We start from the raw sequence: 10,146 nt of genomic DNA, 5'->3' as shown, positions 1-10,146 counted from the left end.
GGTTTGATTCCCGGACCAGTGGTCGGGGCCCTTCTGTGTAGAGTTTGTATGTTATCCCCATGTCTGCGTAGGTTTTCCCTACCACTAAAAACATGTACAATAGGTTCCCCATTGGGGCTAGGACTCCCCTGAAAAAGAGATTCTTAATCTCAGTGGGACTTTCCTGGTTAAATAAAAGGTCAAGGTTGGTTTATAAAATTGTTCATGGACTGGCACCTTCCTACCTGGCAGATTTGGTTAAGCTCTACGTGCCTGCGAGGCCTTTGCGTTCGCAGGGCTTCTGTGTGTTCCGAGGATGAACAAAAAGTCTGTGGGGTATAGAGCCTTCTCCTACCGTGGTCCGGCTCTTTGGAACGATCTACCTGCTGTTATTCGGCAGTCTGACACGGTGGAGATTTTTAAATCAAGACTGAAGACCCACTTTTTTAGACTGTCTTATCATTAATTTTTTAATCTGTTTGTGTTTGCGTTGTAATTTCTTTTTATTCTTGTTTTATCTTTTTACTGTGCTTTTCTTGCTTTTAATTTTGATTTTAGATTAATTTGTTGTTTTGAAATATGGGAAGCGCGTTGGGGCGACTTTGTCGTGATTTGGCGCTATATAAATTAATAAATTGAAATTAAATTGATTGAATTGTCAAGGTTAAATAATGTTTGATTTCAGTTTTCGTGCCTGCTGGGACCCTGCTAGTCACTAAACCTCTTTTTTATGTTTTTATGATGGCGATACCACAGAATATTTTGTAACAAATATGTAGTGTATATGTAGCATCACCGTTTTAGTCTTACTCTGGGCAAACTATTGGCTCTGACCATTGTGGCATCAGACCAGTGGCAGTTAATGAGGTCTGCCACTAAGCTATTAATGAGGAAAAGCTTAATAAAAAATATTTTCTTTTCTTTTAAGGGTGCCCGGAATCTGAATCCTGTCCCATATCAAGCCGAGTATATGGGTCAAAAATTTCACATGGATCAGAACGAAAAGTTGGGCATGTTTGGTGTGACCCATGTTTTGGCAGTAGATGGACACAGTAATAAAATAGTATCAAAAAGCACCATGCCAGTGAAAAACAACTTGGTGATATATGAGGAAGTTTACAGGTAAATAAATACATATGTTACCCATTGTTATCTACAGTTTCAGCATTGCTATACACATCGTTAAAGTCACAAGAGGATGTGCTTCCTTGTACAACACACACACAATATTACCACACACACAAGGTGAAGGTCAACGGCATACTTTTTTCTACTTTGTAATTGTTCTTGTTTTGTTTGTTACACAATTTTATTGCAGACCTGCAGTGATCAAGTATGGCCTCTGGGATCAAGTTAGGGTCGACCATGGGAGAGAATTCTTCTTGTGTTTGTATGTGCAAGAAAAGCTTGCAGAGCTTAGACATGATACCAGCAAACCAGCATACCGCCAGACTACATCTACGAGAGTGAGTTTTCAATAAAAAAATTACAGTACTTTTAAGATTCAAGATTCAAAGCTTTTATTTTCATGCACAGTAAGGAAACATGTTTCCCAGCACAATGAAATTCTTAATTGCTGCCAAGACTGGATACCAAAAATATATAGGTCTAAGAATAAAATATGTAAATACAAAATAAAAAAAGCATGCAAACAAATTAATAATAAAATAGAAATATTTTAAAGTTACACGTTTTAATTTTTCAATTGCTACCAATTCAAACATTTATTTTCTTTTAAAGAATCATAGAGTGGAAAGGCTTTGGCCTGAGGTCAACAACCGGGTCAACTATCCTCTGAAGCAGGCTCTTGTACAGCTGCAAGACCAAGAATGAATTTCAATGAATGATCCACTAACCAGATACTGTACTTCTCAACTGACCTGTCAGCTGAGTGAAATAGGGCTTGAAAGAGTGGTGAATTCATGGAATGCGCACACGATTCCCGGTGTGTACATCTATTTCATTAGTAAAATTTGAAGTCTCATGATAAGACATTCTAAAAAAAAAAAAAAATCATGCTTTTTAAAAAAAAAAAAAAATTTCAGGCTCTGGAATTCCCAATGAATTGGCTGCAGGTGGCTGTCCAGTACAAGTAACAGAGGAGCTCCTGCCCAGTGCTGCTGTTGTGGTCAACCAATATGAAGAAGAACTTGGTTCATCATTAACATGGGCATCAGAGTTTGGTGCATTTCCCTTCACCGCAGAGGAGGACATGGATCATGCTGAGCAACTATTCAGTGAGAACTACCCGGACATCTCAATTATTTTTAATGAAGTGGCAAACCATAACTTTGTTCCCTTTCAAAATGCCCTCTTGGACCTTATTAATGTTACGCAGAGATTCAGCTAAAGGGGCCGTATTCTGCTAAATCAAGTTATCTGAGCTTTCTATGTCATAATATTGTTTCCTTGTGCTGTGTTTTGGTTAATACGTACATGCATATTTAAATCTTTTAGTTTTGCATTAAGTTTAATCTGTAGTTGAGGTGATGCGAGAAAATAACTTTATGAAATGAATGTTTTGTTTATTAATTCATAATAAATTAAAGGGATGAGGAACAAGTTAAGAAACTACAAGAGCATGCAAGGTGGTGTCTGTAGGTTGACTCCTTGGAGAACTGCTCCACCTGTCAATATATTGGTGTAGGGCAAGGGGTAATGATTTTGCTAATTGACCAACTGTTTTTTTCTTAATTGGATTCCGAGGGGCATAAGTAGATTTCTTTTTTATTCAACCATGGGTAGATAAAACCATTTGAGCTAGTGAGGCTTTTGAGGCTTCTACCTGATAGATTGGAAATGAAAGGTCAGTGTACCGGTTTATTACTTCTTTTTTGTGTGTGTGTATAGTTTTGGCTTAATTACTGCTCTTAGTGGTTTGATCCAATTGTTTCAGCCCTGTATGGATGATCACGTCAATGTTGTCTTTAAATAAAAGCATATAATAAGCTGAAATGTATAGCTGACTGTACACGAGCAGCTTTTCCAATAAAATGTAAATAGTTCTCTAAAGTATTGTTTCTCTGTTTATGTAATTAAAAGTTACTCAGTATGTTACACTGACATCAGTTGTTGTCGAAAGCTGTTGTCAGTTGGCTCCAAACTCACTGTAATTGTATGGCAATCAAACATGACATTTGAATGTTTTATTTTGAATACATATACTATTGTTTGACTTGATTACAAAAAAGTAAGCAATCGTTAAGTGTTGCCTAAACAGTATTCTTCAAATGTGTTAACATGAGCAAGAGTTTGTTTTTTAATCAAACGTAGCAATATTTGCAAGACTTGTAATGAAAACCCATTAAATGTTTTAAGAGCTGTATGAACTTTTAGCGGCTGGGTCAATAAAACTGGTATAAAAACACTTAAACTCTAAAAACATAGTGCCTGAACAAGCCACAACAGTAAAGGTAACATTTTACTCAAGTATCTTTTGTAGTGCTGTGAAAACTTCGCTAAGACCAATAAGTCTTTGCATGTTCACATCAATTCCACTGGCTCTGTATTTTGGACAAAATCCAGAGTTGTTCTTCCACTGTTCAAGGCAGATCCTGCAGGCCACAATGCTGTTACAACAGGATGTAACCATAGGGTCATCAACAGTACCTGAAAATTGAATGAAAAGTAATTAATATTGTACTGCCAGATGTGCATACAGTGCCTTGAAAAAGTATTCGGCCCCTTTATTTCACACTTTTAAATTTGTTTATGGCATTTCAAATACAAAAAGTAAATCAGGCTTCTCAATATAAAAATTTCTAAAATGATCTTCCTTAAACTCAAACTGAAAGTAAATCTTTATAACTTGATATAAATTAATTAAAAATATAAAAGCCAAGATGATAGGTTGCATAAGTAATCAGCCCCTTTGGTATAATACCTGTAAATAATCAGTTTGATTGCCAGTTTTATTCTGACAAGTCAGGGGATGGATACATGAACATTTGCAAGTCAATGAATATGTCTTGAACTTTATTTACGTCAGTTATGAAGAAATACAAACAGTATGGCACTCTGTGATAAATCTGTGTGGAGTAGACAGTTCTCAAAAACAGTGACTGTGCAAGAAGAAGAGTGAGGAAAGCCACCAAGACACCCAGAGAACCCAGAAGAAGTTATAGGCTTCTGTGGCTGTGTTTGGAGAAATTGTGCACAGTGCAAGTTTTGCATTTTGTATCACCAGTTATACAGCTTCATGTTGAAGTGGTACACAGGATTTTATTAAATAGAAGACTTGAAAGTTCACCTACAATTTGCCAGAAGGTACATCTTAGATGCAAGCCCAGATTTAATGTTTTGGTGAAAGAAAATCCTCCTCTATACCACTTTATTATGAAGCTGTATAACTGGTGATACAAAATGTAAAACTTGCACCATGCACAATTTCTCCAGTCACAGCCACAGAAGCCTATAACTTCTTCTGGGTTGTCTTGGTGGCTTTCCTCACTCTTCTCCTTCTTGCACAGTCACTCAGTTTTTGAGAACTGTCTACTCCACACAGATTTACCACAGAGTGCCATACTGTTTGTATTTCTTCATAATTGATGTAAATAATGTTCTAGACATATTCAGTGACTTAAAAATGTTCATGTATCCATCCCCTGACTTGTCTGAATAAAACTGGCAATCAAACTGATTATTTACAGGTATTATACCAAAGGGGTTGATTACTTATGCAACCCATCATCTTGGCTTTTATATTTTTAATTAATTTATATCAAGTTGTAGAGATTTACTTTCAGTTTGAGTTTAAGGAAGATCGTTTTAGAAATTTTTATATTGAGAAGCCTGATTTACTTTTTGTATTTGAAATGCCATAAACAAATTTAAAAGTGTGAAATATCAAGGGGCCGAATACTTTTTCAAGGCACTGTATATAGTTGTTACAGACCCACAAATCAGTTGTTTTGTCAAAATCTTAGCTTGAAGTGGTACTCAAAGACATGATTTTATTCATGTTCATAATAAATTACATTTGTTTTAAAGCTTACCTCTACAGATTACACAGGTGAAGGCAGCTTTAACAGCCGCAGCTTGGGCCTCTGTCAGTCACTGTCAACATACGGTTGGAATGGGCAAGTTCTGTTAAGCTCTTTATGGTGGTGATGACATCCTGAAGTCCCTGTGCAGCAAGAACCACCTCTTCAATTTTGTCCAGTGTTTCACTGAGGCCAGTCTCATCTGCTCGACTTATAAAAACAAAAATATACAGAAGCACTTGATATAATTTTCCTAAACATTTATTATTTTTATTTAAATCCATTATGTGTGGAAAACAGTGCAGATCTAGTACCTTAATCTCCTCCTTTTTCGTCCTTGAAGCTGTTGAAAAAGGCCCTCTTTCAGGGCAAATACCTTCCTAGCACTCTATTTCCAGTATGATGACCCTGTAAAGAAATGTTTTCACATAAAAAAAAAAAAAAAATATATATATATATATATATATATATATAGATCTTTGAACTTTACCTCTGGTCCCTTCAGAGTCCATGATTTTGTTTCCTTGGCCATCAGTTAAGACAATGGTGTCTTCAGTTTGAAAAGCCTCCTTCACTTTGGACAGGATACCATCAACAGTCGCTTCAAACTCCGAAAAGCGTACAGTTAGGGTCTGGCTCGTTTCAAGCTTCCCATCTGCTAAGTCTGCAATGTAGATGCTCCTAAAGATGCATATATCTAAGTTAACAATTCACAGTTTTTACTTCATAACAACTCTTTTGGAAATATGTTACTTGTTACTCAAACCCAAAGTAAGACAGAAAAATATTACCTTTGAAAACCTTTAGCAAGCAGAGTTCTTCCACTGGCCCTGTTGGTGGAAACAGAGCTTGCTGCAACACTGGATGGCCGGTGAAAAGAAAATCTATGGGGCTGGAGTGAGCTGTCTGGGGTTCCTGCCACAGGTGCCTCTGTGCACTCACCGTGAACCTCATAGTGGCTACGCTCAACCAGACAATTTGAACTGAAGTAACCATCTTGATTCGGAAAGATGGCCACATTGGTGTCATCGGTTAAGTAGACTGTTGTGCTGTTTACCTGTAGGAGACAAGAACATTGTTGCATTGTTACAAAATTATAGGACCTAGGAGACTGGTTCCAAAGGAGAGGAACTCTTCTAATGTTCTACACCTGTGGCTCTCAAACTGGTACTGGTAACACTGGTGGTTTTAGTCCTGCTCAGTCCTAGATATATCTGTGATTTAGACCTGGATTAGTCATTTATATTTATCTCTGCTTTGGAAATTATTTAGACTTGGTTTGTCCAACATTACACCTGATTAACATGGGTTGGTCTTAGACGGTAACTGGTACTTGTGGTACTCTGTTCTTTAACACAAAATATACTACATTTTATACTACTTTATACTACTACGTTTTCTTACCACACCAGTGGCGGATGCTGGTCTTTCAAGAAGGGGAAGCTCAATTTCGGGCTACATCATAAAATGTGCCGGTTTATTTATATGTAAATTCTACCCTCTGTTCCTTTTCAAGAAAATGATCTGTGACCCTGTCGTACCAACAAGGCGTCTTTTCCAGGGACTTGACTAGTGTCCTCTCAATGGCCAGCAGAGCTAGGCTGCTTAAATGGCCTTGGTCCATGGTGTTGCGGGTATAAGACTTGAGCTGCTTTAAACAGGAGAAGCTCCTCTCTACACCTGCAGATGTAGCTCCAATCGTTGCCACTAATGACAATAGTTTGTACACCTGAGGCATTGCACTGTCCAACTCCATGTCTTTCAGAAACAGCAAGAAATCACATAGCTTTCCCCTGTTGCCCTGCAAGTCCTGGTTTGAATATAGGACTTGAAGTTCAGACCTCAGTCTCCCTGAATCAAAGAACTGGCCAAACCTTTTCAGGACACTCTGAAATGCCTCCTCTGGAAACACTTGTCTCATCTTATCAAATTTCCCCGGATTGACCAATTCCAAGAAGTGCAGACTTTCCAAATTTGCAAAAGGCCGAGGTAGCTGCTCTGTGAGATTGTCTAGGATGGCCATGTACAGATTTCTGTAGCACTCCTTGGGATCCTGTAGTTGTGACGGACAGCGTTTTCTCATGGGCTCAGTTTGTGGGTCTGATGTGAGATCTGCTGCTTTGGCATAAACAGCTTGGAAAGCCCCCTCTGACCTCTTCTCTTTGACAAAAACAAGAAGAGACTCAATTCTTTTCTTGCAGTACAGAACATCCATAGCTCTCTGCTGGACAGTGTCAAACACCACATCAGTCTCAGAGAAGATTTGTTCATATGTGTACAACATGAACACAAACTCAAAATCCTCCAGTTTCATCAGAAGGCCTTTGGCACAGTCTAATGTGTCATCATCCATGGACTTATCTGCAATGATCATCTCAAAAGTTTGCAGGAGGGCATCATAATTGTTTGCCACAGTGCTCACTATCCGTGATGTGAAATTCCATCGAGTAGGAGCATTTCTGGGCAACCGTGTGCAGCCTGCAGACTCAAGAAAAGACATCCTCTTTGTGGATTTTGAGAAAAATGTGGCAAACCCAGAGCGTGATGCAAAAAATATTCTGCACTCAGATAAGCATTTAGCCCCCTGAGACAGAACCAGATTCAGTCTGTGTGCATAGCAATGCACAAACATTGCACTGGGGGCTATTGCTTTAACTTTGGCCTGCAAACCATTGAGAGCTGAGCTACTTTTCTTACCTTTTAGTCCGGCGGCTAAGGGACAAATTTTAGGGGAATCATGCACTTTTTTTCCAAAAGTGCCAAAACTTTATCAGAGGTACTTTATAGTGTCCTGAAGTATATAAGATCGGGAGACATTGAATCCATAAATATCTCCACTCTAAAAACTTGGGTTTAAGAGAATAACCATTTTCAGCCTTCTACAGCATGTAATTCATGACAAACTCTTATCCAAATGTCTTTTTAAGTTCATAATATAAACTTGAAGGTTATGAAAAATGTATTAAGGTTAAGTAGGGATGGTTCAAATGTACTTCAGTGTGCTTACACTGAAGTACACTGAAAAAGCGTTAATCTAGGGAAAGTGACAGCAGAAGCAGATATGCAAGCAACCTGTTTAAATCTTTGATAATAATCATAAACATCTTCACCACCATCATTATGTTGTTTTGTTGCAGTTTTTATAGATATTATTATTATTATTGTTGTTATCATTATTATTTTGTTATTGGTATTAAGACGATTATCACCATTTTTTAACTGAAAACATTGTAAATATCTGGTTGGCACTGTATTATAACCATGCAAACACCCTTTTAAAAAAAGAAGGATACAGGGCTAAAATCAAATGTCTCCCGCTTTGACATGACTTAATATAACTTAAAGAGTCCCTGGACAAAGTTTGGCGCTTTTGTAAAAAAGTGCACGATTCTATCCCTTAACTGCTGGGCTATTTTGCACCAAATTAATCTGAGGAGTTGATCTGCCCTGCTGTTTAACTCTAAGTTTTTCTTCGTAAGGAAGACTATCAAATGGCTTCACCAAAATCCGGTCCACAACATTCAAATTGTCTGCCATTATGTGCAGCTTGCTACCTAGCTAGTTCGCTAGCTGGGACTGGCGCGAGGCTCGTGTGAAGTGTGTCCGCCTGTGAGCGCTTTGTGACGGTGGAGGAGCTCAACAGCACCCGCTGCTCGGTAGGGACAGAAACTGCGATAGAAGTCGGAGAGTGATAGAAATCAGTCTCCAAACACAAGCAGCTACAAAAAAAAACCCCACCAGAAATAGAAGTTCGATTCGTCGCTAGTCGTTTTTACCAAAGAAAATGCCGCTAAGAGGATTAGGAAAGTTCAACTCAGAACAGAATGAAAACGCTCCCACGGATGTTTACACCAAAAAATAAAAAAGATTCGCTCATTTCGCTGTCAATCAAAAAGGGATTCAGCCTCAGACAGACCATCCAATCATCATGCAGAAGCTGAGCGTCCGGGCCAGCTGAGGCCCGCCCACTGCCCCATAGAACCCCAGACACGCTGAGCGTCCGATGGGCGGGACAAAGCCCAGCATTTATCCAATGACTCGTCTCGTTTTGCTGCATGCTTTGTGTCGCTATTGAAGTCTGTGGGCGCTCAGCGTCCACACTGAGAGAAAAGCCGCGTCGTTATCAGTGATAAGAAGCTGATTCTGAATAAAAGTTGAGTGCGTTGTAGCGCATATTTAGTCACATGACATGTACACACAGTATATATTTGATCACTTATTTTTTGACATTTTAGGGGAAGCTGAGCTTCTCTTGCAGTCTTAGAGCAATCGCCTCTGTAACAACACGCATATACACTAATATAAAGGGGCTCTTTCTTGTAAAATATTTTTTGATCTTAACTGTATTGTAATCCCCATATAATATTTCAAAGACAATTATTACCTGGAAGATCCGGCCGACCTTCTCGGTAGTCATGTCATCTTCTTTAAGCGTCACTCGCTTATTTGCTTTAAATAAAATGTAGCTGTAGCTCTCCATTTTGATAAATTTCAGCGTTGACTTCTCTCGTGTCACTTATTTTTGAGCGGGCTTCTTTACATTTATCTTCCAGCGTGTGCTTCCAACGATGCCATTGTGCGCGAAACATCCAGACACAGGTGTAGAAATACTACTTCCGGGTCAAGCAAGTCGACAAAAATAAAATATTAAAATGAAATCCTTACGTTGTAATGCCTTTTTCATTTTGTTTGTTTGAACTAAACATAAAAACAAAAAATGAAAAATCAAACCATTATTCGTTTTTTCGTTTTCAATTTGAAAACAAAAAAAATGGAAAAATGAATCGTTTTTTCATTATTTCATTTTTCATTCTTAATTGAAAATCAATTGAACGAAAGGTACACGGACCTCAGACGATCTTGGAGGTGAACATGCTGGATGTGGAGGTCCTGGGCTGGTGTGGTTACACGTGGTCTGCGGTTGTGAGGCTGGTTGGATGTACTGCCAAATTCTCTGAAACGCCTTTGGAGACGGCTTATGGTAGAGAAATGAACATTCAATACACGAGCAACAGCTCTGGTTGACATTCCTGCTGTCAGCATGCCATTTGCACGCTCCCTCAAATCTTGCGACATCTCTGGCATTGTGCTGTGTGATAAAACTGCACCTTTCAGAGTGGCCTTTTATTGTGGGCAGTCTAAGGCACACCTGTGCACTAATCATGGTGTGTCACTAATCAGCATC

At 38.6% G+C, this 10,146-nt stretch overlaps 1 long non-coding RNA gene across 1 annotated transcript; it reads right to left on the bottom strand.

The window, feature by feature from the left end:
* Positions 1-2,990: 2,990 nt before the first annotated feature.
* Positions 2,991-5,371, bottom strand: LOC117516515. Its single transcript, XR_004562440.1, has 3 exons — positions 5,276-5,371; positions 4,974-5,171; positions 2,991-3,588 (listed from the first exon to the last, which is right to left on the bottom strand). It is a non-coding gene; the product is annotated as an uncharacterized LOC117516515 (long non-coding RNA).
* Positions 5,372-10,146: the final 4,775 nt, after the last annotated feature.

This window comes from Thalassophryne amazonica, chromosome 9 (genome assembly GCF_902500255.1).
Source record: "Thalassophryne amazonica chromosome 9, fThaAma1.1, whole genome shotgun sequence".
Lineage (NCBI taxonomy): Eukaryota > Metazoa > Chordata > Actinopteri > Batrachoidiformes > Batrachoididae > Thalassophryne > Thalassophryne amazonica.
Note: the sequence above shows the minus strand (reverse complement) of the source record. Positions and strands in the feature narration are given on the sequence as shown.